At 43.6% G+C, this 26,336-nt stretch overlaps 1 pseudogene across 1 annotated transcript in view; it reads left to right on the top strand.

Annotated features, from left to right (window-relative positions):
• LOC147021197 (uncharacterized) overlaps window positions 1-25,023 on the top strand; it is a 51,383-nt pseudogene extending 26,360 nt beyond the window's left edge. Inside the window, exons 3-4 of the transcript XR_015061322.1 lie at window positions 18,579-18,713; window positions 18,849-25,023. The product of XR_015061322.1 is annotated as an uncharacterized LOC147021197 (transcript). The remainder of the gene's footprint in view (window positions 1-18,578; window positions 18,714-18,848) is intronic.
• The last annotated feature ends 1,313 nt before the right edge of the window (window positions 25,024-26,336 follow it).

The following is a 26,336-nucleotide window of genomic DNA, read 5'->3' as shown; positions in this document are numbered from 1 at the left end:
TCTCCCCACTGTATATATGTATATATATATATATATATATATATATATATATATATATATATATATATATATATATATATATATATATATATATATATATATATATATATATATATATATATATATATATATATATATATATATATATATATATATATATATATATATATATATATATATATATATATATATATATATATATATATACCTGGTGTTGGCACAGTGGTAAGGGCAGTGGCTTAGGACCCAAAAGGTCCTGAGTTCAAGCCCCGTTGGGACACGAATTAATATATATATATGTATGTATGTTGTTCATCTTTCGACTGCTCCCGTTAGGGGTCGCCACAGCGGATCATCCGTATGATCCGCATAGTGATTTGGCACATGTTTTACGCCGGATGCCCTTCCTGACGCAACCCTGGTCGCCTCTTACGACACAGGGATCAGGATTTGGGTTTCGCCATGATTCCGGGCTGCTCTACACCCTGCCCAGTGCAGAGCCCCCGTCCTCAAGCGATCCTCCAACCCAAGCTTCCGAGTGGCCGGATTACAGGCGCACGCCACTACGCCCGGTTAATATATATATATATATATATATATTATATTATATTATATTATATTATATATATATATATATATATATATATATATATATATATATATATATATATTATATTATATTATATTATATATATATATATATATATATATATATATATATATATATATATAACACACACACACACAGTGGGGAGAACAAGTATTTGATACACTGCCGATTTTGCAGGTTTTCCCACTTACAAAGCACCGAGAGGTCTGTAATTTTTATCATAGGTACAGTTCAACTGTGAAAGACAGAATCTAAAACAAAAATCCTGAAAATCACATTGTATGATTTTAAAATAATTAATTTGCATTTTATTGCATGAAATAAGTATTTCATACATCAGAAAAACAGAACTTAATATTTGGTGCAGAAACCTTGGTTTGCAATTACAGAGATCAGACGTTTCCTGTAGTTCTTAACCAGATTTGCACAGACTGCAGCAGGGATTTTGGCCCACTCCTCCACACAGATCTTCTCCAGATCCTTCAGGTTTCGGGGCTGTCGCTGGGCAACACAGACTTTCAGCTCCCTCCAAAGATTTTCTAATGGGTTCAGGTCTGGAGACTGGCTAGGCCACTCCAGGACCTTGAGATGCTTCTTACGGAGCCACTCCTTAGTTGCCCTGGCTGTGTGTTTCGGGTCGTTGTCATGCTGGAAGACCCAGCCACGCCCCAATCTTCAATGCTCTTGTTGAGGGAAGGAGGTTGTTGGCCAAGATCTCGCGATACATGGCCCCAAAATCCTCCCATCAATACGGTGCAGTCGTCCTGTCCCCTTTGCAGAAAAGCATCCCCAAAGAATGATGTTTCCACCTCCACGCTTCACGGTTGGGATGGTGTTCTTGGGGTTGTACTCATCCTTCTTCTTCCTCCAAACACGGCGAGTGGAGTTTAAACCAAAAGCACTATTTTGGTCTCATCAGACCACATGACCTTCTCCCATTCCTCCTCTGGATCATCCAGATGGTCATTGGCAAACTTCAGACGGGCCTGGACATGCGCTGGCTTGAGCAGAGGGACCTTGCGTGCGCTGCAGGATTTTAATCCATGACGGCGTAGTGTGTCACTTATGGTTTTCTTTGATACTGTGGTCCCAGCTCTCTTCAGGTCATTGACCAGGTCCTGCCGTGTAGTTCTGGGCTGATCCCTCACCTTTCTCATGATCATTGAGGCTCCACGAAGTGAGATCTTGCATGGAGCCCCAGACCGAGGGAGATTGACTGTTATCTTGAACTTCTTCCATTTTCTAATAATTGTGCCAACAGTTGTTGCCTTCTCACCAAGCTGCTTGCCTATTGTCCTGTAGCTCATCCCAGCCTTGTGCAAGTCTACAATTTTGTCCCTGATGTCCTTAGACAGCTCTCTGGTCTTGCCCATTGTGGAGAGGTTGGAGTCTGATTGATTGAGTGTGGACAGCTGTCTTTTATGCAGATAACGAGTTCAAACAGGTGCAGTTAATACAGGTAGTGAGTGCAGAATGGGAGGGCTTCTTAAAGACAAAACTAACAGGTCTGTGAGAGCTGGAATTCTTACTGGTTGGTCGGTGATCAAATACTTATTTCATGCAATAAAATGCAAATTAATTATTTAAAAATCATACAATGTGATTTTCAGGATTTTTGTTTTAGATTCCGTCTTTCACAGTTGAAGTGTACCTATGATAAAAAAAATTACAGACCTCTACGTGCTTTGTCAGTGGGAAAACCTGCAAAATCGGCAGTGTATCAAATACTTGTTCTCCCCACTGTATATATATATATATACCAGGGGGTTGACTCAGCCTGCCATCCTTCCGAGGTCGGCGAAATGAGCACCAGTTGTACTGGGCCCGGTGTATGCCCCGGTTAGAATAGGTGTACCATATCCCTGTGTGTCGTAAGAGGCGACCAGGGTTGCGTCAGGAAGGGCATCCGGCGTAAAAACCTATGCCAAATCATTATGCGGACAACAAAACGAATTTCCATACCGGATCGGTCGAGGCCCGGGTTACCAACGACCGCCACCGGTACCGGTGGTCAGCAGGGTACCAGTGGAAATTGTGCTACTGCTGGGCGAAGGAGGAGAAGGAGACGGGGAAGGCGAGTCCGGAGGCAGTGGGAGAGGGGGAAGGGTAGAAGTGTGGAGGTGAGAGTTGGAACTCTGAATGTTGGGACGATGACTGGCAAAGGGCGAGAGTTGGCTGATATGATGGAGAGAAGAAAGGTGGATATACTGTGTGTACAAGAGACCAAGTGGATGGGGAGTAAGGCTAGGAGCATTGGAGGTGGTTTCAAACTGTTCTACCATGGTGTGGATGGGAGGAGAAATGGTGTCGGGGTAATCCTGAAGGAAGATTATGTCAAGAGGGTATTGGAGGTGAGGAGAATGTCTGACCGAGTGATGAGTGTGAAGTTGGAAATTGAAGGGGTGATGATGAATGTCATCAGTGCATATGCCCCACATATGGGGTGTGAGATGGAGTATAAAGAAGATTTCTGGAGTGAGTTAGATGAAGTGGTGGAGAGTGTATCCAAGGATGAAAGAGTGGTGATTGGAGCAGATTTCAATGGACATGTTGGGGAAGGGAATAAAGAGGATGAGGAGGTGATGGGGAGGTACAGTCTCAACAAGAGAAATGTGGAAGGGCAAATGGTGGTAGAGTTTGCAAAAAGAATGGAAATGGCAGTGGTAAATACATATTTCAAGAAGAAGGAGGAACACAGGGTGACATACAAGAGTGGAGGAAAGTGCACACAGGTGGATTACATCTTAAGTAGGAGATGCAACCTGAAAGAGATTAGTGACTGTAAGGTTGTGGCAGGGGAGAGTGTAGCTCGACAGCATCGATTGGTGGTCTGTAGGATGACTTTAGAGGTGAGGTTGAGGAAGAGAGTGAGGGCTGAACCAAGGACCAGATGGTGGAAGCTGAAGGAGGAAGACTGTTGCGTGAAATTTAGGGAGGAGGTGAGACAGGCGTTGGATGGTGGTAAAGATGGGTGGGATGATTGGGCAACGACAGCAGAAGTTGTGAGGGAGATAGCTAGGAAGGTACTTGGTGTGACATCTGGACAGAGGAAGGAAGATAAGGAGACTTGGTGGTGGAATGAGGAAGTACAGGAAAGTATAAGGAAGAAGGGGTTGGCGAAAAAGAAGTGGGATAGTCAGAGAGATGAAGAAAGTAGGCAGGAGTACAAGGAGTGGCGTCGAAAGGCAAAAAGAGAGGTGGCAAAGGCCAAGGAAAAGGCATATGACGAGCTGTATGAGAAGTTGGATACAAAAGAAGGGGAAAAGGATTTATACCGATTGGCAAGACAGAGGGACAGAGCTGGGAAGGATGTGCTGCAGGTTCGGGTGATAAAGGACGCAAATGGGAATGTGCTGACGAGCAAGGAGAGTGTGTTGAGAAGGTGGATGGAGTACTTTGAGGAGCTGATGAATGGAGAGAAAAAGAGATAGAGATAGAGATAGAGATAGAGATAGAGATAGAGATAGAGATAGAGATAGATATATATCGTGAATCTGGAAGTGGGATGGATCAGTAAGGATGAAGTGAGGACTGTTATGAAGAAGATGAAAAGTGGAAAGGCGGTTGGCCCAGATGGTATACCAGTGGAGGCATGGAAGTGCTTAGGAGAGATGGCAGTGGGGTTGTTAACCAGATTGTTTAATAAAGTCTTGGAAAGTGAGAGGATGCCGGAGGAGTGGAGATTAAGTGTACTGGTTCCGATTTTCAAGAATAAGGGTGATGTGCAGAGCTGTGGAAATTACAGAGGGATAAAGTTGTTAAGCCACACCATGAAGTTGCGGGAAAGAGTAGTGGAAGCTCGGTTGAGAGGAGAGGTGACTGTCTGTGAGCAGCAATATGGGTTTATGCCAGGAAAGAGCACCACTGATGCGATGTTTGCTTTTGATGGAGAAGTATAGGGAAGGCCAGAAGGAGTTACATTGTGTGTTTGTGGATTTAGAGAAAGCTTATGATAGGGTGCCAAGAGAGGAGCTGTGGTATTGTATGAGGAAGTCGGGAGTGGTGGAGAAGTATGTGAGGATCGTGCAGGATATGTATGAGGACAGTGTGACAGCGGTGAGGTGTGCGGAAGGAATGACGGACCGGTTTAAGGTTTAAGTGGGATTGCACCGAGGATCGACCCTGAGCCCTTTCCTGTTTGCAATGGTGATGGACAGGTTGACGGATGAGATCAGACTGGAGTCTCCATGGACTATGATGTTCGCGGATGACATCATGATCTGTAGGGAGAGTAGAGAGCAGGCTGAAGCGAGCCTTGAGAGGTGGAGGTACGCACTGGAGAGAAGGGGAATGATAGTCAGTCAGAGTAAGACAGAGTACATGTGCGTAAATGAGAGGGAGGGTGGTGGTATGGTGCGGTTGCAAGGAGTTGAGGTGGGGAAGGTGGATTGGTTTAAATACTTGGGATCAACTGTCCAAAGTAACGGAGAGTGTGGGAGAGAAGTGAAAAAGAGAGTGCAGGCAGGATGGAGTGGGTGGAGAAGAGTTGCAGGAGTGATTTGTGACAGAAGGGTAGCTGCAAGAGTGAAGGGGAAAGTATATAAGATGGTCGTGAGACCAGCTATGTTGTATGGTTTGGAGGCTTTTTGTTTGGAGGTTTGTATGTTCCACTAACAATAAGACAGGAAGCGGAGCTGGATGTGGCAGAGTTAAAGATGCTGCGATTCTCGGTGGGAGTGACGAGGATGGACAGGATAAGGAATGAGTATATTAGAGGGGCAGCGCAGGTAGGATGGTTTGGAGACAAAGTGAGAGAGGCGAGATTGAGATGGTTTGGACATGTGCACAGGAGGGAAACGGAGTATATCGGGAGAAGGATGTTGAAGATGGAGCCGCCACGCAGGAGGAGAAGAGCAAGGCCAAAGAAGAGGTTCATGGATGCGGTGAGGGCGGACATGCGGGTGGTTGGAGTGTCAACGGAAGATGTGGAGGACAGAGCGAAATGGAGACGGTTGATCCGCTGTGGCGACCCCTAACGGGAGCAAGCCGAAAGAGGAGGAGGAGGAAGAAGAAGAAGAAGAAGATATATATATATATATATATATATATATATATATATATATATATATATATTTTAAATATATATTTTTTCATTTTTATGGAGAGCCACTTAGCGCATCCTGGAGCTGAATGTTAGTTCTATATATGTGTAAAGTTTCATCAAGATTGGTTCACTGGTCTCGGAGCTTATTCATTACAAAAAACAGAAGGACTGCCATATATATAGTCATCCTCCGTTTATTGCGGGGGTTACGTTCCAACCCCCCCCCCCACCCGCGCGAGAAGTGAAAATCCGCGATGAATGGACGCCTCCCCCAAAAATGCCTAAAAATGCCTATTTTCTTTTATAAACGCGGTGTATAAACACGATTGGGTTTGATTTCTATATTGCGAATGTTTAAACGCTGTGTTGTGTATTAATACGTTTGGGTTTGATTTACATTGAGTGACTATTTAACGCTGGGCGGTGTGTAAACACGATTGGGTTTGATTTATATCGAGTGAATATGTAACGCTGGGCGGTGTGTAAACACGATTGGGTTTGATTTATATCGAGTGATTATTAAACGCTGGGTGGTGTATAAACACGATTGGGTTTGATTTCTCTATTGCGAATATTAAACGCTGCGCGGTGTATAAACACGATTGGGTTTCATAGGCTCCTGATGTTGGCTTGGTCCTTCTTGATGTAGCGTATGGTCGATTCATTCAAACCATAATGGCGTCCAACTGCGGCAAACCTTTTTCCTTCCCGAAGCATATCGAGCACCTTCTCCTGGAGCGTCAGGACCTTCCTCTGGCGCTTCGGTTCCTTGCCAGAAGCCTTAGAAGGTGCAGGGCGTTTGGGCGGCATCGTAGGGCTTGGAGAAAAAACGTAGAAAATATTCGAAGTTCACAAGCGAAACTTTGTCTCGTGCGTTGTGTGACTGGTCGAGTGCCACGTGTTATAATTTATTGCTTAAATAATTTATATTTTATATATTATTACCGTGATATACCGGGGGAATCCGCAGAAAAAATTAGTTAGGTTCCAAGGGAAAACCCGCGATGAAGCGGTAACTTCGTAACCTGGTGATAGGTGAACCGCGATATGTATGTATATATATATATATATATATGTATATATATATATATATATATATGTATATATATGTATATATATATATGTATATATATATATATATATATATGTATATATATATATATATATGTATATATATATATATGTATATATATATATATATATATATTCTTCTTCGTTTCGAGCTTGATCTCGGTTTCATTCCCTTTCTTCTCGTCACGCTTAGGGGCCGAGGGTCTATGCCTTTTACCACCCCGGAGCTGTGGCGGCGCCCCCGGGCTATATGTCGGGGCAGGTCTCGAGCAGCCATTGGGTTGTATCATCATCCAAAACATGCAGACCGTGTGCCCCGCTTGGGGAACGGCATACGGGACAGCCAAGGATGACATGGTCTGCGGTTTGTTCCTCCACACCACACTCACAAGCCGCAGAAGGTGCCACACCCCATCTGTGCATATTTGAGCGGAATCTTCCGACGCCAGTATGTAGACAGTTTAGTCGTACCCAAGCCAGTCTTGGCAAGGGCATTCCGATGGTATGGGAACCGACGTCGGGAATGAAAGCGCGGAGTCTGGTGGAGTTCGTCCGCCATTCCGCACTCCAGTTGTGATCCGCCCAGTGGGCCGCACTGATGTTCAGGTCGTTGGCGTTTTTCAGCAACAACTGTGCAGGCACAAATGGGTGTCTCAAATTTAGTCGCTGGGGCTGCTCATTTGATGAAATAGAGAGCTTGAGATGGAGCAAATGATTCGTCTCCAGTGCCCGGCGAGTGAGAGCTCGAGTGGCTTCTTCACGGCGAAGCTCAGCGGGTTGGATGCCTGCGAGGATGGAAAGGTTGTCCTTTGGTGTGGGACGCAGGCATCCAGTCACAGTACGCAAGGCGCCATTGATGGCAGTGTCAATCTGGTGGGAATGAGCAATGCGGCACCAGACGGGCGCACAGTACTCGGCAGTGGAGTAGACCAGGGCTAAGGCTGCTGTACGTAACGTGACAGCACCCGCACCCCAGCCGGAGCCCACCAGTCGTCTTAGCAGCGCGGCGCAGGATGTTAGCTTCTTGCGTAGTGACTCCAGGTGTCGGCGGTACGTGAGCGACCTGTCCAATGTTACCCCAAGATATTTTGGCTTGGGGCAGAAGGACAGGGGTTTTCCATTGATGTTGACGTTTAGCTCATGTTTTGCTTCACTGTTGTTCAAGTGGAAAGCTGCCAACACTATTTTGGTTTCGCTGAGCTTCAATATCCATTTCTGGAGGTATGCCGATAAAGTAGACATGTCATGGCCCAGAGTCCCCTCTGGTGTTTCCCACTTCCTTGCTGGGTATACGATCGCCAGGTCGTCCGCATAAGCGTACTTTGTGGAGACTGTTCGGCTGGTCGTTTGTGTAGATATTGAAGAGGAGGGGGGGGCAGGACCGATCCCTGCGGGACGCCGTTCTTAAGGCGTTGTAACCTGCTTCGCTGTCTGCTACTGGTGGTGAGGGTGAAGCTTCGGTTGTAGACAAGTTCCATGATCATACGGACCATGTGCCTGTCTGGGAGCAGGCGGAGCAGCTTGCAGGTGAGGCCACGGTGCCATACTGTGTCATAGGCGGCTGTGAGATCAAGGAACACAGCACCGGCCTTCTTTTTAGCCTCAAAGCAGTCCTCGATGTCTTGGGTCATAAGAGTGACTTGATCTACGGTAGATTTCCCACGCCGAAAACCAGCTTGCTCCCAGGGGAGAAGCGGATCTATAATCGGTTTGACGCGGGCATAGATAAGACGCTCAAGGATTTTGAAGGGGACACAAAGGAGAGATATCGGGCGATAACTCTTCGGGTCCCCTGATGGCTTATGAGGCTTGGGGATTGTGACTACTAGGGCTCTTCTCCAGGTTTTGGGGATTTTGAGGTGGCGCAAGCAGGAAGAGAGGAATTCGCATAACCAGGACTTCAATGCAGAGCCAGCATGGAGTATAAGTTCCGGGCAGATGTGATCGGGGCTCGGAGACTTGTGTGGCTTCAGTATTTGGAGGGCGGTGGCGAGCTCATCCGGGATGAAGTCATCGGAGATACTTTCGCCGTCTGGTGTTTCTGCTCTCCAGAAGTCAGACACCTCTTTGGCCACAAGTCGAGATGACTTGCGGTCCCTCGCTTCGTACACCCCGTTCTTCACCAGCTGGGTCACAATGGTGTTAGCAGAAACGGATACTGGCGAGGGGAGTGTGCTGACCGGCCAGTGAGGTTGTTAATGATAATCCATGCTTTGCAGCTTGAGTGCGAGAAGTCGATGGTGTTGACGGATTCGGTCCACCGCTCAAGCTTCCTTTGGTCGAGCCGCGCGAGTATATTGGTGGCGGCTACATTGGAAGCGGTGCCTGGTGGGGCACAAAGGAAGGAGCGGTAGAGAGTCTCGCACTTAGAATCCCAGCATGGCATATAGTTGTTTCGGCGGCCACGTGGGATTGCTTTCTTCGCCGCAGATGTTATGGCATTGCAGAAGTCCTGGTAAGCCTCGTCCATATTGATGGTATCGGGTGGTGGTAGACCCGTGATGGATTTATTTGTAAGGAGGCTGCAGCGATTCCAGTCGGCCTTTCTGAAGTTCCATCACCTCACCGGTGCGCTTGGGACAGGTGCCACAAGCTTAGGAGCAATGATAAGTGAGGGTCGATGTTGGGACCGCGGGAACTTCTCAAGCACACGTCTGTCAGGAAGTGGGCTATCAGGATCGGCACTCGCTAAGGCCAGATCGGGGTTCGTTCCCGTTCCCCAGCGTCCGGAGAGGAAACTGTCTATGTCCTTCGGATTGTAAAGGACAGCAAGGTTGTTGTTTGCTGCCCAGGCAGCCAGACACTCTCAGTCGTTGCTTGTGATGTTATGTCTCCAATCAACATGCTGGCAATTAAAATCGCCAGCATAGAGACTGGGGGAGGGGAACGTGGGTAAAGACGATGGGGATATCCGTGAGGGTGGGGGCTTGTCGACGTTGATGATGTTATAGTTTGCAACATCAACGCACACCCACTCAATCTCGGCATCAACCAGACATTGACCGACGAGAGTCCAGCTCAGGCTCTCGTGGACAAACGTGGCAAGGCCGTGCTTCCTGCTTTTAGTAGACCCAGCTGGTGCATAGTGTAGAACGACGAGCTTATCTGCAGAGATGCAGTGAGTCTTGGAGGACGACGACGAGGGCCCGGTTCTTATGGGCAAGCTGCTCGATGACATTGATATTGCTTGTCGGAAGGCCCTCGACTTTCAGCTGTAGTATTGTGGGTCGACGGTACTTGTCGGCGGCATGAACACCACCGCGCCCTAAAAAGGGCGGTTCCCTTGCCACCTGCTGCTGAAAAGCCCGGGTGGAGGCTCGGATAGGACAGGCTTGGTTTCGTATCCCGTAGTATTTGCTACTTACAGGAGGGACCACGTGAAGGTGCCTATCTTCCCCCCCATAGATAGATATATATATATATATATATATATATATATATATATATATATATATATATATATATATATATATATATATATATATATATATATATATACATATATATATATATATATATATATATATATATATATATATATATATATATATACATATATATATATATATATATATATATATATATATATATATATATATATATATATATATATATATATATATATATATATATATATATATATATATATATATACATATATATATATATATATACATATATATATATACATATATATACATATATACATATATATATATATATATACATATATATATACATATATATATATATATATATATATATATATATATATATATATATATATATATATATATATATATATATATATATATACATATATATATATATATATATATATATATATATATATATATATATATATATATATATATATATATATATATATATATATATATATATATATACATATATATATATATATATATATATATATATATATATATATATATATATATATATATATATATATATATATATATATATATATATATATATACGTATATATATATATACATATATATATATATATATACATATATATACATATATACATATATATATATATATATATATATACATACATACATACATATATACATATATATATATATATATATATATATATACATACATATACATACATATACATATATATACATATATATATATACATAGTTGTGGTTTCCCGCCCATTCGGCGTGCGGACGGCCGCCTCAGCCCAATCGCGGCCGTACGCGCCCACCGAACGAGCAATCCAGTCGCAGCTTTCCGGATCAACACCGGAATCCAGCTACGGGTGTGTTTTAATCACACCGTAAATTTGCCAAGTCTTCTGTCCACGCACAACAGGGTCCAATCGCCAAATCTCGATTTACCTAAGTATGTGCGCAGACAGAAATGCCGGGAATTTACACCTCGGCGGAAGCTGGCACGGAACGAGCAATTCTGAAGTCGCTCGCTCCTTTTGCGATTTGCCAAGCGGGGATATATCGCTCGACCCCGCCGGATCCGATTACTTTATCGGCTATTAAAAAGCCAGCGAATATCCCATACACAAGTATGGCAGTTCAATGATGGAAGAGGATGCAACGAGCAGGTGAACATTTAAACCAGCACATTTATTTACAAGACACGTAAGCAATACAGTACAAATGGACAAGCACGTATGCAATGAATGCAAGTAGGGGACAGGACGCGAGTAGAAAGAAAGTCTACAGCCGATGTCTATAGTTATTATTGTTCACTTAACCAGGTTTACTTAGTGGACACGGCGCCACAACTCTCATACAAAAACCCCGAAAAGAAAAGGAAGGAAAACGTGACCGTCCGTCCTCCTCGACCGTCCTCCTCGACCGTCCTCCTCGATCTGACCTTGCGCTCGTCCGACCCAGAGAGAGAAAGAGCTGGCGTCTCGGTGCCTTCGACCTCGTCACGCCAGACCCAGAGCCTTCCTCACAACCACCCAGAGAGAATGGTCCAGAGAGCCTTAGCACATGCGATCCAGCGAGCGCAATCCAGAGAGCCTTAGCGCGATCCAGCGAGCGCGATCCAGAGAGCCTTAGCGCACGATCCAAAGAAAGAGCTCCCACAACCAACGACCCAGCCACGACCTTCCTCACAACCACCGACCCAGAGAGAGAGGGCGATTCTCCTCAGCACTTCTTTTATACCCCCCCCTCGCCCCCTCACTCCTTCCAGCGCTCGAGGGAAACTTCCAGAAGAAGCTGTTTTCCCGCTCAATCGGGGCCCTTCCCTCGCCGCTCCACCGCATTCATTTTCGTCTTTGTCCTTTTATGGCGGTTGGAATCCACCGCGTTGTCCGGCAGAGATGTTATTCGTTGGGGGGTGGGGCGTCGTCTGTTCTCCCTCGACGAATGCCAGGCTTCTGGCAACCGTGTGCTGAGGCAGAAATGCTGTTGTGGTCATTGCAATGGTGGTGTGGTTGAGGTGGTTGTTGTAATGGTGGTGTGGTTGGCGTTGTGGTTAAGGTGGTTGTTGTAATGGTGGTGTGGTTGGCGTTTTGTGGAAGGAGATGAGGCGATGCGGTTGTGGTTAAGGTGGTTGTTCCAAAATAAAGACAGCAAAAGAATAACGCCACCTTAAAGATCACAGCCCGGTGACATGAATAATAATTCCCGCGAAACATCGATGGGGAAATCTAATCTTAAACACGTACTTATTGGCATTACTGATCTCATGGACCTGTATGGTGTTCTGTGAATTTCCACAACCGTAACTATATATATATATATATATATATATATATATATATATATATATATATATATATATATATATATATATATATATTTATATATTTTTATATATTTATATATATTTATATATATATATATATATATATATATATATATATATATATATATATATATATATATATATATATATTTATATATATATATATTTATATTTATATATATATATATATATATATCTATATATATATATATATATATATATATATATATATATATATATATATATATATATATATATATATATATATATATATATATTTATATATATTTATATATTTATATATATTTATATATATATATATGAAATGAGAGCGAGAGATGAACCTTCAGAGTTTAGGCTTTATTCCATTTGATTGGAGCCGCTTCTGTGGGCACACCAGGAAATACAGGTTCAGCTAGGAGTACATAAGCAGTAACGTATACATGTGCAGTTAACCATTGCAGACTAAATCCGCGTAAGCACGGAGTTCGATATAATCTCCATTCTCACCAGTCAATGAGCACCTTCAGTTAACGAGCATCAAGTGGACAGCCGATGTCAATAGCAATGCCCCGGGGACAATCACTCGTGCCGCAGAGAGACATCCCCTTATACGCGAGACGCACAACATGTGATCCCGCGTCATGTCCCTCGATTCACGTTAATTCACCACATTCTCCCCACCTTTAAAATGTAACTAGGGGCCCATCTTACACACCATGATTGCTTTAGCACTATAGGAGTATACATTTCAAGCAACGCGGACTAATAGATCTACAGAAGCATACATGCCAAGCAGTGATTATTTTGAGTTGTAGGAGCATGGAAATGAGCATCGATATATGATATAATGGGCATATAGGAGCATGAGCAGCGAGAATGCCGATAATCCCCTTTACAGATTGAGTCGTCGAGGGGCCTTATTCGTCGACCTCTCCGGGAGTAAACGGCAGTTTCACTTGAGGGAGACTCCCGATCCTCTTGGTGAGCCTCGACTTGTGCCGGGGATGACTCCTCGATCGCTCTCGGGTGGAACGCGGCAGCCCCGTCGCCTGGCGGAGTTCCTGGGGGGAAATGTCAGAAGGAGGAGTGCCAGGAGGTGGTGTACCGGCGGGAGGAGTACCTGAGGGAGCCAGATGGCGAACCGACACAGTGGTCTCCCTGCCATCCGGGAGCCTGACATGAGCATACTCTGGATTAGTGTCAATGAGTTCGACCCCCTCCACCAGCGGTTCATACTTGCTTTGTCGTACCGGGCGTTTCATGAACACTGTACCGGGGTGGGTCAGCCAGTTGGGCACCGTTTGACCGTCAACATAACGTCGTTGGTGAGTAAACATACGTTCGTGAGGAGTGGCATTTGTGGACGTGCAGAGCAAAGAGCGTATGGAATTCAGAGCGTCAGGAAGAGTAACCTCCCATCGCTCGGGGCCCAGTCCTCTCGATTTCAGCGCCAGAGTTACGGCTTTCCAAATTACTCCATTATATCGTTCCACCTGCCCGTTTCCCTGTGGGTTGTAACCCGTCGTTCGACTAGTTGCTATGCCGTGCTCTAATAGGAATTGTTTTAGCCCGGCCGACATGAAACACGGCCCTCTGTCTGAATGTATGTACGAAGGTCTCCCAAACATAGCGAAGAGGTCAGAGAGACATTTTACGACAGTGCCCGAGGTCATATCCGAGCACGGAAACGCGAAAGGGAACCTTGAATATTCATCAACAACGGTGAATATGTATCTGTTGTCTGTTTCGGTCGGTAGGGGCCCTTTGAAGTCGATGTTTAGTCTCTCGAAGGGGGAAGTAGCCTTGATCAGTCTGCCAGAAGCCGCGCCATAGAATCTGGGTTTTAGTTCAGCACAAACAGGGCATGAAGCATTCATTTGTTTAATATCTTCAACAGAATAGGGAAGATTTTGTCTGCGTACGAAATGTGCCATCCTGGTTACCCCTGGGTGGCAGAGAGACACGTGTAGGTCTTGCAAAGCCTGACTGATTGTTGCCGAACTGTAGACCCGGGAGAAGGTATCTGCAGCAGGGTTTTCTTTCCCGGGCCGGTAAACAATGTCGTACCTGTAGCAAGCTAGGTCTATCCGCCATCTCATAATTTTTTCATTCTTAATTTTCCCGTTATTTTTCCCATCAAACATGAAAGCCACGGATCGTTGGTCCGTAACGAGCGTGAAGTGGTTTCCCAGTAAATAATGTCTCCATTTACGCAGCGCTTCGACGATGGCGTACGCCTCCTTCTCTATTGCCGAGTGTCTCTGCTCGCTTCTAGAGAGAGTTCTCGAGAAGAAAGCGACCGGCCGCCCAGACTGATTAAGTGTAGCAGCTATGGCGTGATTTGAAGCGTCGGTCTCCACCACGAAGGGCACCGAGCTGTCGATCGATAAAACCACGGACTTACTGATATCATCCTTGAGATCGTGGAAAGCTTTTACGACAGCGGCATCTGGTGGAAAGTTTTTGCAATGCACTAGGGGATGTATTTTCTCGGAGTATTGCGAAATCCATCTTGCATAGTAAGCGAACATCCCGATCACCCGGCGCATTGTTTGCAAGTCCTGAGGTGGTGGAAGCTCACGGAGCGGGCGCAATCGCTCAGGATCAGGCTTAATTGTGCCGTCGGCTATTGTGTAGCCGAGAAGGTCAATTGACCTTGCCGAGAATACGCATTTCTCGTAGTTGAGAGTCAGATTATATTTTCCAGCAATGCTCAAGAATCTGTCCAGATTCCTATCATGTTCCCTCTGATCCCTACCGCACACTGTGACATTATCCACGTAAACAAAAGTGTCTTCGAGGTTTTCATCTGAGATGATGTCGTCCATAACTCGTTGGAAGCAAGCTACTCCATTCGTGACACCGAATGGTATCCTTCTGAACTGGTAGAGGCGCCGCCCTGCCTGGAATGCAGTGTACGGTTTGTCTTCCTCTCGGATGGGAATTTGATGATAGGCGCTTCGCAAGTCGATGGTACTGAATACCTTATAATTGGCCACGCGTTCGACCATCTCATCTATGCGCGGCAGGGGGTAGGCGTCGAGTTGGGTGAAGCGATTGACCGTTTGGGAATAATCGACAACCATCCGTTTCTTATGGTTCTGACTGCTGGTTACTAACACCTGTGCGCGCCATGGCGAATCGCTCGGTTCTATAATTCCCTCCTCCAGTAATCGCTTGGTTTCCGAAGTGATGAAATTCATGTCAGCAGTGGTATATCGCCGCGATTTGATCGCTATCGGTTTGCAGACCGGCGACAAGTTAGCGAACAGCTGGGGGGACGTCACCTCTGCGGTGGTCAACGCATTTAAAATTAGACGAGGCTTGCTTCCTCCAAAGGGTATTTCGACGCTCGTGTGCTGCTTGAGGACATTATGACCCAGAATTACGTCTGCGCACAAATCACGAAGCACCAGCACCTTTACATCCCGATGCGTGTACCCTTTTACGTCCAATTCAACATTGCAGTACCCTCGTACGCGGGATTGTAGTGAGGTGGCGGCCATGCATACCGTATTGTCAGTCGGGTGGATTACCCATTTCCTGCCCTTCACTAGCGAGCTGTTGACGAAACTTTCAGAGCTACCGGTATCGATCAGTGCCTCAGCCATATGCCCGTTAATTCGCACGTTGATGATAGCCTTGGATAGATTCCCCGGGGAGGCTGCAGTCAATTTATTTTGCGAGTAGAGAGCCGCAGAAGTGGGTTTATTCCTCCTTAGAGTAGATTTACATACCCTGGCATAATGCCCTTTCTTGTCGCAATTCATGCATGTGGCATCTCTGGCGGGACATTTTTGACGAGGATGCCTTTTGTACCCACAAAAGAAGCATTTACCGACCGGAGCAGTTGCTGAGGAGTTTGACGAGGTCTGGGTATCCGGCTCCTCGGGTGTTTCTCCATCCCTCATGTCTGGCTGTGTCTGTGCCAGTGGGGTTCCTTGGGTTCCCATCGTAGCAGCGTTCATGAGCAGCATCGGTGTCCCAAATGACTCAGATTGCTGCTGAGCCGTATCCATCGCTCGAGCCTGATCGACTACCTTGTCAAGAGTGGGTTGCGCTTTCTCTAGTAAGCGTTGCCGTATGTGGGCTGATCTGAGTCCTTGGATGAATGCCTCCCGGGTCGCTTCCTTTCGGTGTTCCTCGGCGCTTACCGCCCGGAAGCTGCAGTCTTTTCCCAGCTGATTCAGAGCTTGCAGGAACTGATCGATTGTCTCCCCGGCTGCTTGCTTGCGTGTGTTGAGAAGATGTCGTATGTATACCTCGTTCTTGGGCTTCACGTAGAGCGCCTGCAGCACGTCAATCGCTGCTTCGTAAGTGTCGCACCCCGAGAAGAGCCTGTATACGCCGGGCGAGACATGATTCACGAGAGCGGCAAGTTTGTCAGCTCCCTCCGCGATGATGGTCAGATAGTGTGAGAAGGAGCAGAACCAATGTGACCATTTCATTTCTGCGTCAGTCGCGTTCGGGTCTGCGTCGAACCTCTCTGGTTTGTAGATCTTGTCCATCTTTGGTTGAGAGAGCCGAGAAAATCAAATGGAATAAATTGAAATGAGAGCGAGAGATGAACCTTCAGAGTTTAGGCTTTATTCCATTTGATTGGAGCCGCTTCTGTGGGCACACCAGGAAATACAGGTTCTGCTAGGAGTACATAAGCAGTAACGTATACATGTGCAGTTAACCATTGCAGACTAAATCCGCGTAAGCACGGAGTTCGATATAATCTCCATTCTCACCAGTCAATGAGCACCTTCAGTTAACGAGCATCAAGTGGACAGCCGATGTCAATAGCAATGCCCCGGGGACAATCACTCGTGCCGCAGAGAGACATCCCCTTATACGCGAGACGCACAACATGTGATCCCGCGTCATGTCCCTCGATTCACGTTAATTCACCACAATATATATATATATATTTATATATATATATTTATATATTTATATATATATATATATATATATTTATATATATATATATATATATATATATATATATATATATATATATATATATATATATATATATATATATATATATATATATATATATACCTGGTGTTGGCGCAGTGGTTCGGGCAGCGGCTTGGGATCTAAAAGGTCCTGAGTTCAAGCCCCGGTGTGCCACTGAATTAACACCAGGGGGTTGACTCAGCCTGTCATCCTTCCGAGGTCGGCGAAATGAGTACCAGTGTACTGGGCCGGTGTATACCCTGGTTAAAATAGGTGTACCAGATCCCTGTGTCGCAAGAGGCGACCAGGGTTGCGTCAGGAAGAGCATCCGGTGTAAAACATGTGCCAAATCACTATGCGGATCATACGGATGATCCGCTGTGGCGACCCGAACAGGAGCAGCCGAAAGAAGAAGATATTATATATATATATATATATATATATATATATATATATATATATATATATATATATATATATATATATATATATATATATATATATATATATATATATATATATATATATATATATATATATATATATATATATATATATATATATATATATATATATATATATATATATATATATATATATATATATATATATATATTTATATATATATATATATTTATATATATATATATTTATATATATATATTTATATATATATATATATTTATATATATATATATATATATATATATATATATATATATATATATATATATATATATATATATATATATATATATATATATATATATATATATATATATATATATATATATATATATATATATATATATATATATATATATATATATATATATATATATATATATATATATATATATATATATATATATATATATATATATATATATATATATATATATTTATATTTATATATATATATATTTATATATTTATATATATATATTTATATATATATATATATATTTATATTTATATATATATATATTTATCGTTGTAAACACCTTGATTCCTATCCTGTAATGTCAGCAAAATTATGGAGCCTCGTTCTCACAGCGGAAGTGACTTTTATTCCATACTACTTGTTGACCGGATGTATATTTGCAGTGTTTTCAACTTCATGTCCTTCATTGTTTTCAGATGATGTATGTCCTGTAAATTTGGAATCCAGACGACACAAAGGTTCATCTGTCTCAGAAACTTTAAGATATGCTTCTGAAAAGGAAGATTCAGTTGTTCATTTCACAAATGGCAGTCCTGTCTGTTCTGCAACAGGTGAGCAGAAACCTACAAAATGAACATTCAAACTTTTGAATTGAGCTTTATAAAATTTTCAAAATTGTGAAATATTTTGCATTTTGAGGTTGACAGAAAAAAGGTAAAATAACTTCTTTCTCTTTGTTTGTGTAGAACAATCAAGGAGTCCAGTTGGGCAGATAAGGTCCAGGAGCAGCTTGATTGTGAAGAAGATGTCAATTTTGAAGAAACAATCCCAAGAACAAGACTCACGAGCTTCAAACTACAAGTACACATCTGATGAAAACAGCACAAATATCAATATTCAATTAAACAAACCCCAAAAGGTAATCGAAAGTCAAATGTGTAATTTATGCAATGAAGATTTTACTTCACCAAGAAACATCAAAATACACACGAGGACCCACAGAGGAGAATGCCCAAACAAATGCTCTGGATGTGACAAAGGTTTCTCTCAAAAAGGCAATTTGAAAATACATAATATGAAGATCCACACAGGAGCGCCACCTCACAAATGCTCCACATGTGATGAAGCTTTCTCTCAAAAAGACTCTTGGAATAAGCACATGAGGATCCACACAGGAGAGCGACCTCACAAATGCTCCATATGTAAGAAAGGTTTCCCTCACAAAAGCGCTTTGAATAAGCACATGAGGATCCACACAGGAGAGCGTCCTTACAAATGCTCCGTATGTGATAAAGGTTTCTATAAAAAAGGCGATTTGAAAATACATATGAGGATCCACACAGGAGAGCGACCTTATAAATGCTCCATATGTGATAAAGGTTTCTCGCAAAAAGGCAATTTGAAAATACATATGAGGATCCACACAGGAGCGCAACCTTACAAGTGCTCTGTATGTGATAAAGGTTTCTCTCAAAAAGGCTATTTGAAAATACATGTGAGAATTCACACAGGAGAGCATCCTTACAAATGCTCCATATGTGATAAAGGTTTCCTTCAAAAAGGCAATTTGAAAATACATATGAGGTTCCACACAGGAGAGCGACCTTATAAATGCTCCATATGTGACAAAGCTTTCTCTCAAAAATACTATTGGAATAAGCACATGAGGATCCACACAGGAGTGTGACCTTATAAATGCTCCATATGTGATAAAGCTTTCTCTCTTAAAGACCATTTGAATGGGCATATGAGGATCCACACAGGAGAGTGACCTTACAAATGCTCCATATGTTATAAAGGTTTCTCTCAAAAAGGCAATTTGAAAATACATATGAGGATCCACACAGGAGAGCATCCTTACAAGTGCTCCAAATGTGATCAGGGTTTCTGTCACAAAAGCAATTTGAATCAGCACATGAGGATCCCCTCAGGAGAGCGACCTCACAAATGCTCCATATGTGATAAAGGTTTCTCTCAAAAAGTCTATTTGAAAATACATATGAGGATCCACACAGGAGAGCGTCCTCACAAGTGCTCCATATGTGATCAGGGTTTCTCTCATAAAAGCAATTTGAATCAGCATATGAGGATCCACACAGGAGAGCGACCCCACAAATGCTCCACGTGTGATAAAGGTTACCCTCACAAAAGCGCTTTGAATCAGCACATGAGGATCCACACAGGAGAGCGTCCTTACAAATGCTCCATACGTGATAAAGGTTTCTCTCAAAAATTCTATTTGAAAATACATATGAGGATCCACACAGGAGAGTGTCCTTACAAATGCACCATATGTGATAAAGGTTTCTCTCAAAAAAGCAATTTGAAAATACATATGAGGATCCACGCAGGAGAGCATCCAAAAATCCATGCAAAAAGAACAGACAATCCATGACTGAAAATCGAAGCATCGTACAAATACCTCGGAATCGAAGAGGGCCACCAGCGACAGCACAAGATAGTGCAAAAAATAATCAGCAAAGGAAGTCTGCAAATTTCTCCAGAATTAGCATCATGGGTTCGAGGGTGATTAAAATAATAATAAAATATTGCCAATTAAACTTGATTGAAAATAAAAGGTATTGTAACCCTTTAATGAAAAATGTACTCAAATATGGCATGATTATTTCAATTCGATGTGCTTGAACATGTATTTGTTATAATAACAGAAATTTGCATTTTATACAACCTTATCTCTTTCTTTGTTGAAAGATTATCAATCTGCCCAGTAAAGGTGCCCAAAACACATTGACATTTCAAGCAATCTTTAATCATTTTTCAGGACAATAACATCACCTATTGTTTGTATGTATTGCATTACCATGTAAACCTGTACTATCTTGTTCCATGGTCGGGTTGTCGGCGACTAAACCGTCTCCCCCACCAGGTTTTTTCGTGAGGAGGGTGGTTGGATATGGACATCCAGCAGGATTAAAAACAAAACCTGTCGAAGGACGGAGGAGCTCCTTGTGAGCCAACGGCCATCCATATCTCGTGCTCAAATGTGTCTGCGGACGTCCTCCAGCAGTTGGTTCACTTTTTGTTAGGAGGTTTGTGGCAGGATTTGCACTCCAGCCACCGTAAAACCCTTCATTCCGCAAAATGCAAAAAAAATTCTTAAAACCCACTCAGTGGGGGTACCTCCTGTGCAGCTTCCCTTCGCAGGGCAGCTCACCAGATGACGGGAATGGGGCCTTCGAGACCCCCAATCTTTGATGATAGCAGGGAAACCACGGGGTAACATTCCTTGGTCAGATTGAGGAAGAGTGTGTCGGAGTGGTGCTGAGGTGTCTTCTACCAGACGGCGGTCTCCTTGGATTTACCTGAGGCGGTCCTTTTCGGGTGGGTGCCTGGAATATCCTATCCCTAAGAGAGGATGATCACCTGTCTCTGTTATCATCTGAGCTCAAGCGTTTGGACATCGGTATTGCGGTACTCTGAGGTTCGGATACCGGATTGCAGCGAGATAATGGTTGGTGGTTACACCTACTATTGGTGTGGTCGCTCTGATGGTTACCATACTCAAGGAGTTGCTGTAGCTGTGTCCAACAAGCTGACCTCAATGATAACTGAGGTAACACCGGTCAACGAGCGTATCATGAGACGAAAGATTCGTCACTCCTTCCGTGTCATTTCCCTGGTCTCTGTCTGTGCTCCGACTGAGGCAAGTGATCTCACCATGAAGGATGCATTCTACGCCACGCTCGAGTCTGTGGTTGATCAGTGCCCCAGACGAGATACACTTCTCGTCTTGGGGGATTTCAGTGCATCGACTGGAACTGATAGGGATGGTTATGAGACATGTGTTGGTCCCCATGGGTCAGTGACTCTGAACCAGAATAGCACTATGTTCCTTGACTTTGCAAGAAGTCATGGAACTTACGCTGGCTAGTTCATGGTTTCAGCACCCACAAGCTCATCGCTGGACTTGGTATTGCAACGCTGGTGCTGTGGCAAAGGAGATTGACCATGTCCTCGTTGACGGTCGCTGGAGGATGATCCAGAACTGCAGGGTCTACCGGAGTGCTCAGTTCCTCAATACTACACACCGGCTTGTTGTAGCAACTCCGAAGTTGCACCTTACATCCAGGAGAATGGTACCATCCCAGCCTTGGCTGGATGTTGGCAAGCTCAAGGATGAGAGGGTAGCTGAGGTGTTTGCGAACAAGTTGAGTGGAGATTTGAGGAGTCTGGGTGCTTTGGGAGGTCCTGAAGAGTTGTGGAGTGCCTTCAAGACCACCGTCCTTGATGTTGCCGGGGGATGTCTTGGAACTCACCACAAGGCAATGAAGAATTTTGTCTCACAAGGGACACTGGATACCATTGACCAGAGTCGCAGGGCCAGGCTGAATGGCAGAGCCGAGCTGTTCAGGGACCTGAGGCGTAAAACTGTACATGCCCTAATGGTGGATAAGGAGAACTATGTGCGAGGAATCTGTGAGGGGGTAGAGCATCACCTGTGGACAGGTGATTGTCGTCCCGCTTCAGGGGAATTCGCGCATTGTGTTCATCTCAGCACATCCCTCGGCACACTGCAGTTAGAGCAGAGAGTAGAAGGCCCTTGACAGAGGGGTCTGAACTGAAGTGAACCGCTGGGCTGGTTACTTTGAGCGGTTGTTCCAGACTGATCCACCAGCTCTCGAGTTGGACGTCAAGGGTGTTACAATCCCTGTTGCTGACCCTCCAATCAACTGTGGTCCACCTTCGCTTGTGGAAACATGGGCTGCGGTGAAACCGTTTAAACTGGGTAAAGCTCCAGGGATCTGTGGCATCCATGCTGAACTTCTCAAGGCTGGTGGAAATGCTGCACTCGTGTCATTGCATGCAGTTTTGTGCTATGCTGGGAAAACAGGCGTCATCCCAACTGATTGGAAGAGGAGCCTTGTTGTCCCTCTCTGGGAAGGGAAGGATGATCGCCAAGACTGCAACAACTACCGAGGGGTGACGCTGCTCTCAGGGCCGGGCAAGGTCTTTGCTCAGATAATTATTGATAGGGTTTGCCACCATCAACTTGAGCACCAGTGTCCAGAGCAGCCAGGCTTTACACCAAAGAGGTCAATGATTGACCGTATCCTTGCTCTTCGGGTCCTCACCGAACGCAGACAAGAGTTTCGGCAGGGGCTGCTTGCAGCCTATGTTGAGCTCTGGAAAGCGTTCGATTCGGTGAATCTGAATGCCCTCTGGAGGATTCTTGGTCTTCGTGGGGTGCCATCAAAACTGATCGATCTGATGTCAGAACTCTACTCTGGTACTGAGTGTGCTGTGAAATGTGGTGGTACCATCTCTGAGTTATTTACAGTTGTTGCTGGAGTTCGTCAGGGGTGTGTATTGGCCCCCACTCCACACTTTTCAGCACGTATATGGACTGGATTTTCGGGAGGATGTCAGAGAGATCAAGCTGCGGTGCATCGTTTGGGAATGTCAATATCTCGGAGCTTGATTTCGCAGATTATGCAGTCATCTTTGCGGAGACTTTAGATATCCTTTTGATGGTCCTCGAGGTGCTGAATGAGGAGTCGGAGCCGCTGGGATTACGGGTTTCCTGGGTCAAAACTAAGATCCAGGCTTTCAATGACATCTTGGATGCTGCTGTCCTGTCTCTGTCTGTTTGTGGTGACGATGTTGAGGTCGTGGAGAGATTCACTTATCTTTGCAGTGATATTCATGTCTCTGCTGGCTGTAAGTCAGAGGTCACTAGATGTCTGGGTCGGGCCTGGGGAGTCATGGATTCACTGGATCATGGGGTGTGGTGCTGCCGGTACCTGTGCGGGAGGACGAAAGTCCGAGTCTTCAGGTCCTTGGTGCTTCCAGTCTTGCTCTATGGATGCGAGACTTGGACTCTGACCAAGGATCTGAGATGGAGACTTAATTATTTTGGTACCAGGTCTCTTCGGAGAATCCTTGGCTATTGCTGGTCGGATTTTGTGTCCAACGAGCGGTTGCTGAGAGAGACTCGGATGAGATTTGTTACCTGCAGAGTCCATGAGCGTCAGTTGTGGCTGTATGGACATGTGGCTTGTTTTCCTGACGATGATCCTGCTCACCAGATTCTCTCAGTGAGTGAGTCTCGTGAGTGTAGGAGGCCTATGGGCCGACCAAGTGCCTCGTGGTTGCAGCAGGTTGACCGGCATCTCAAGGAGATGGGGATGGGCCTGGCATCTGCCTGGGGGATGGCCAGACGGAGGTCCCTGGAGTACCGGTTGAAAGTGGACGCAGCGACGTGCTATTCTGGCACATGCTCCCACACCTGACCTGACCTATTGTTTGATTTTATTTTGCTAATAAAGGGATTTTGTTGCATGAAATTATTTTGGTGTCTGAAAGTATGGGTGGAGATATTATTCTTGCCCCAATGGAATGCTGGTTTAAGGAAATATCCAGATGTGTTTTTACGCTTTTGTCAGCTTCAGATTATAAATCTTTCCCTCGTCTTCTCAATCCAGACCACGGAGCCATATGTGATCCCTCCAAGCACCAAGATGGTATGACGTCATTCTGTGCTGAGGTTGAACTCACCTCTCTGATCTCTGAATATCAAACATAATTCCTATCAACCTTTAGTTCATAAATATTCCTCAGCCCTTCCAAACTAAGCTGACCTCCAGATTGCTGCTGTAACAAAGCTGGGAATGATCTCCATCTTGAACCCTGAACATGTCAGGGTGGCATCAGCAACTGGGAAAGAAAAACAGACTTCATCTCACTGAACACTATATGACAATGCAATGTTCCGATGTACTTTGGAATCAGAAGAAGACTGTTGCTTGTTGAAGTGCCTCTGAATTCTCCATATGGATATGTTGTGCTTGTTCGTTTTTGCATATGTTTTATTGTTTTAATATTGTTTTGCATGTGTTCGTTTTTGCATGTATAAACATTTGCATATGTTTTATTGTTTTAATAAATGACAAATGTACAGGAGGAATTGAGAATTTCTTCAACAATTTAGCAAGCCAGAGGCAGGAGCATAAAGACCTGGAGGAGCGTGGTTGCAGAGTGGGCTGATGGCAGACACGGGTGAACAAACCAGATAAGGTGAGGGACTTTAATCCCTGTGGGAAATTCATTTACATGAATTCAAGATCTGTTTGAATACAAGTCGACCAACATGATCAGTGTTTGGCCTGCAAGAACATTTATTTAATGTAAAATAAGATTCAAAGATATAAATGGGTGGATGGGTGAATGTGCGGGTGGAGCTTGTCTGGATGGGTGGACAATTTTTTTTTAATTAACCAATGCATCTTGTTTAGCTCACTCATTGAACCAAGAAATATTTGTTCATTCTCAAATTCCTTCAATCGATTAATTTTCTTTGCATAATAATCCCCATCTAAAATATTTAAAAATAAAACATTTGAATCTTTATATTTTTTAAGATACCCCTTTTGTGCCATTACGAAATGATAAATTTCTCTTCATGCTCTTGTTTGACCAGCTCCTGAGCCACATATCATTTTGAGATTATAGTAAATTGTTTTTTCATTGTTCAATTGATAACCATCAAAGTTGTCAGTCCATTCAAGGATATTTATTTTTTTCTTTACATCCTCCAACTTACTAGTTTTTAAATTGATTTGCTTATTTGTTTTATTTACCTTTGTTTTAGTTATTTTTTCAATAAGACTTATTTGATAGTTTTAACATTCATTTTGTTTTCCATTTATATACGAAGACTGAGATTTTCTCCACTCTTTAGTTTGATTTATACTTGGTTTGACCATTTATATATTTTGAAAAAAACGTGGCGGTTGCCCTAAAGAAACCCTAACCCATCTTCCCATTGTTAAAACACAATCTATTTTATCTACTCTATCATACAATATCCATATGGAACACAATCTATTCCATTATCGAAAATAAATCTCTTCTCATCAAAGGCTCCTAATGCCTTTTTATTTACTTCTTCACTATATATGTCATGTTTATAATTTCTTATTGTATCCATTTTCCTATATTCTTCTTTCTTATTCATCAAACAATTGTAATAATTTCTAAAAGTTATTGATTTCTTTATTACATATTTCTTTATTCCCTTTAACCTCTGATCAATCTGATCACCATACTTACAAGCATATGCCTTTGCTCTCAATCCAATAAACTCACTCATTACTTTTCCACCCAACTCATCCTTAAACTTACCAATTACCTTTTCATTCTTTTTGGAAAATAACTCTCTTCTTACAAAAATTACTTGGATCATATACTCCAATATTTTTCTTCATATCTTGATA

This window comes from Eptatretus burgeri, chromosome 8, assembly GCF_056783735.1.
Source record: "Eptatretus burgeri isolate ZD-2024b chromosome 8, Ebu_testis_v1, whole genome shotgun sequence".
NCBI classification, from domain to species: Eukaryota; Metazoa; Chordata; class Myxini; order Myxiniformes; family Myxinidae; genus Eptatretus; species Eptatretus burgeri.
The sequence above is the reverse complement of the archived record's forward strand: the minus strand, read 5'-3'. Positions and strand labels throughout refer to the sequence as shown.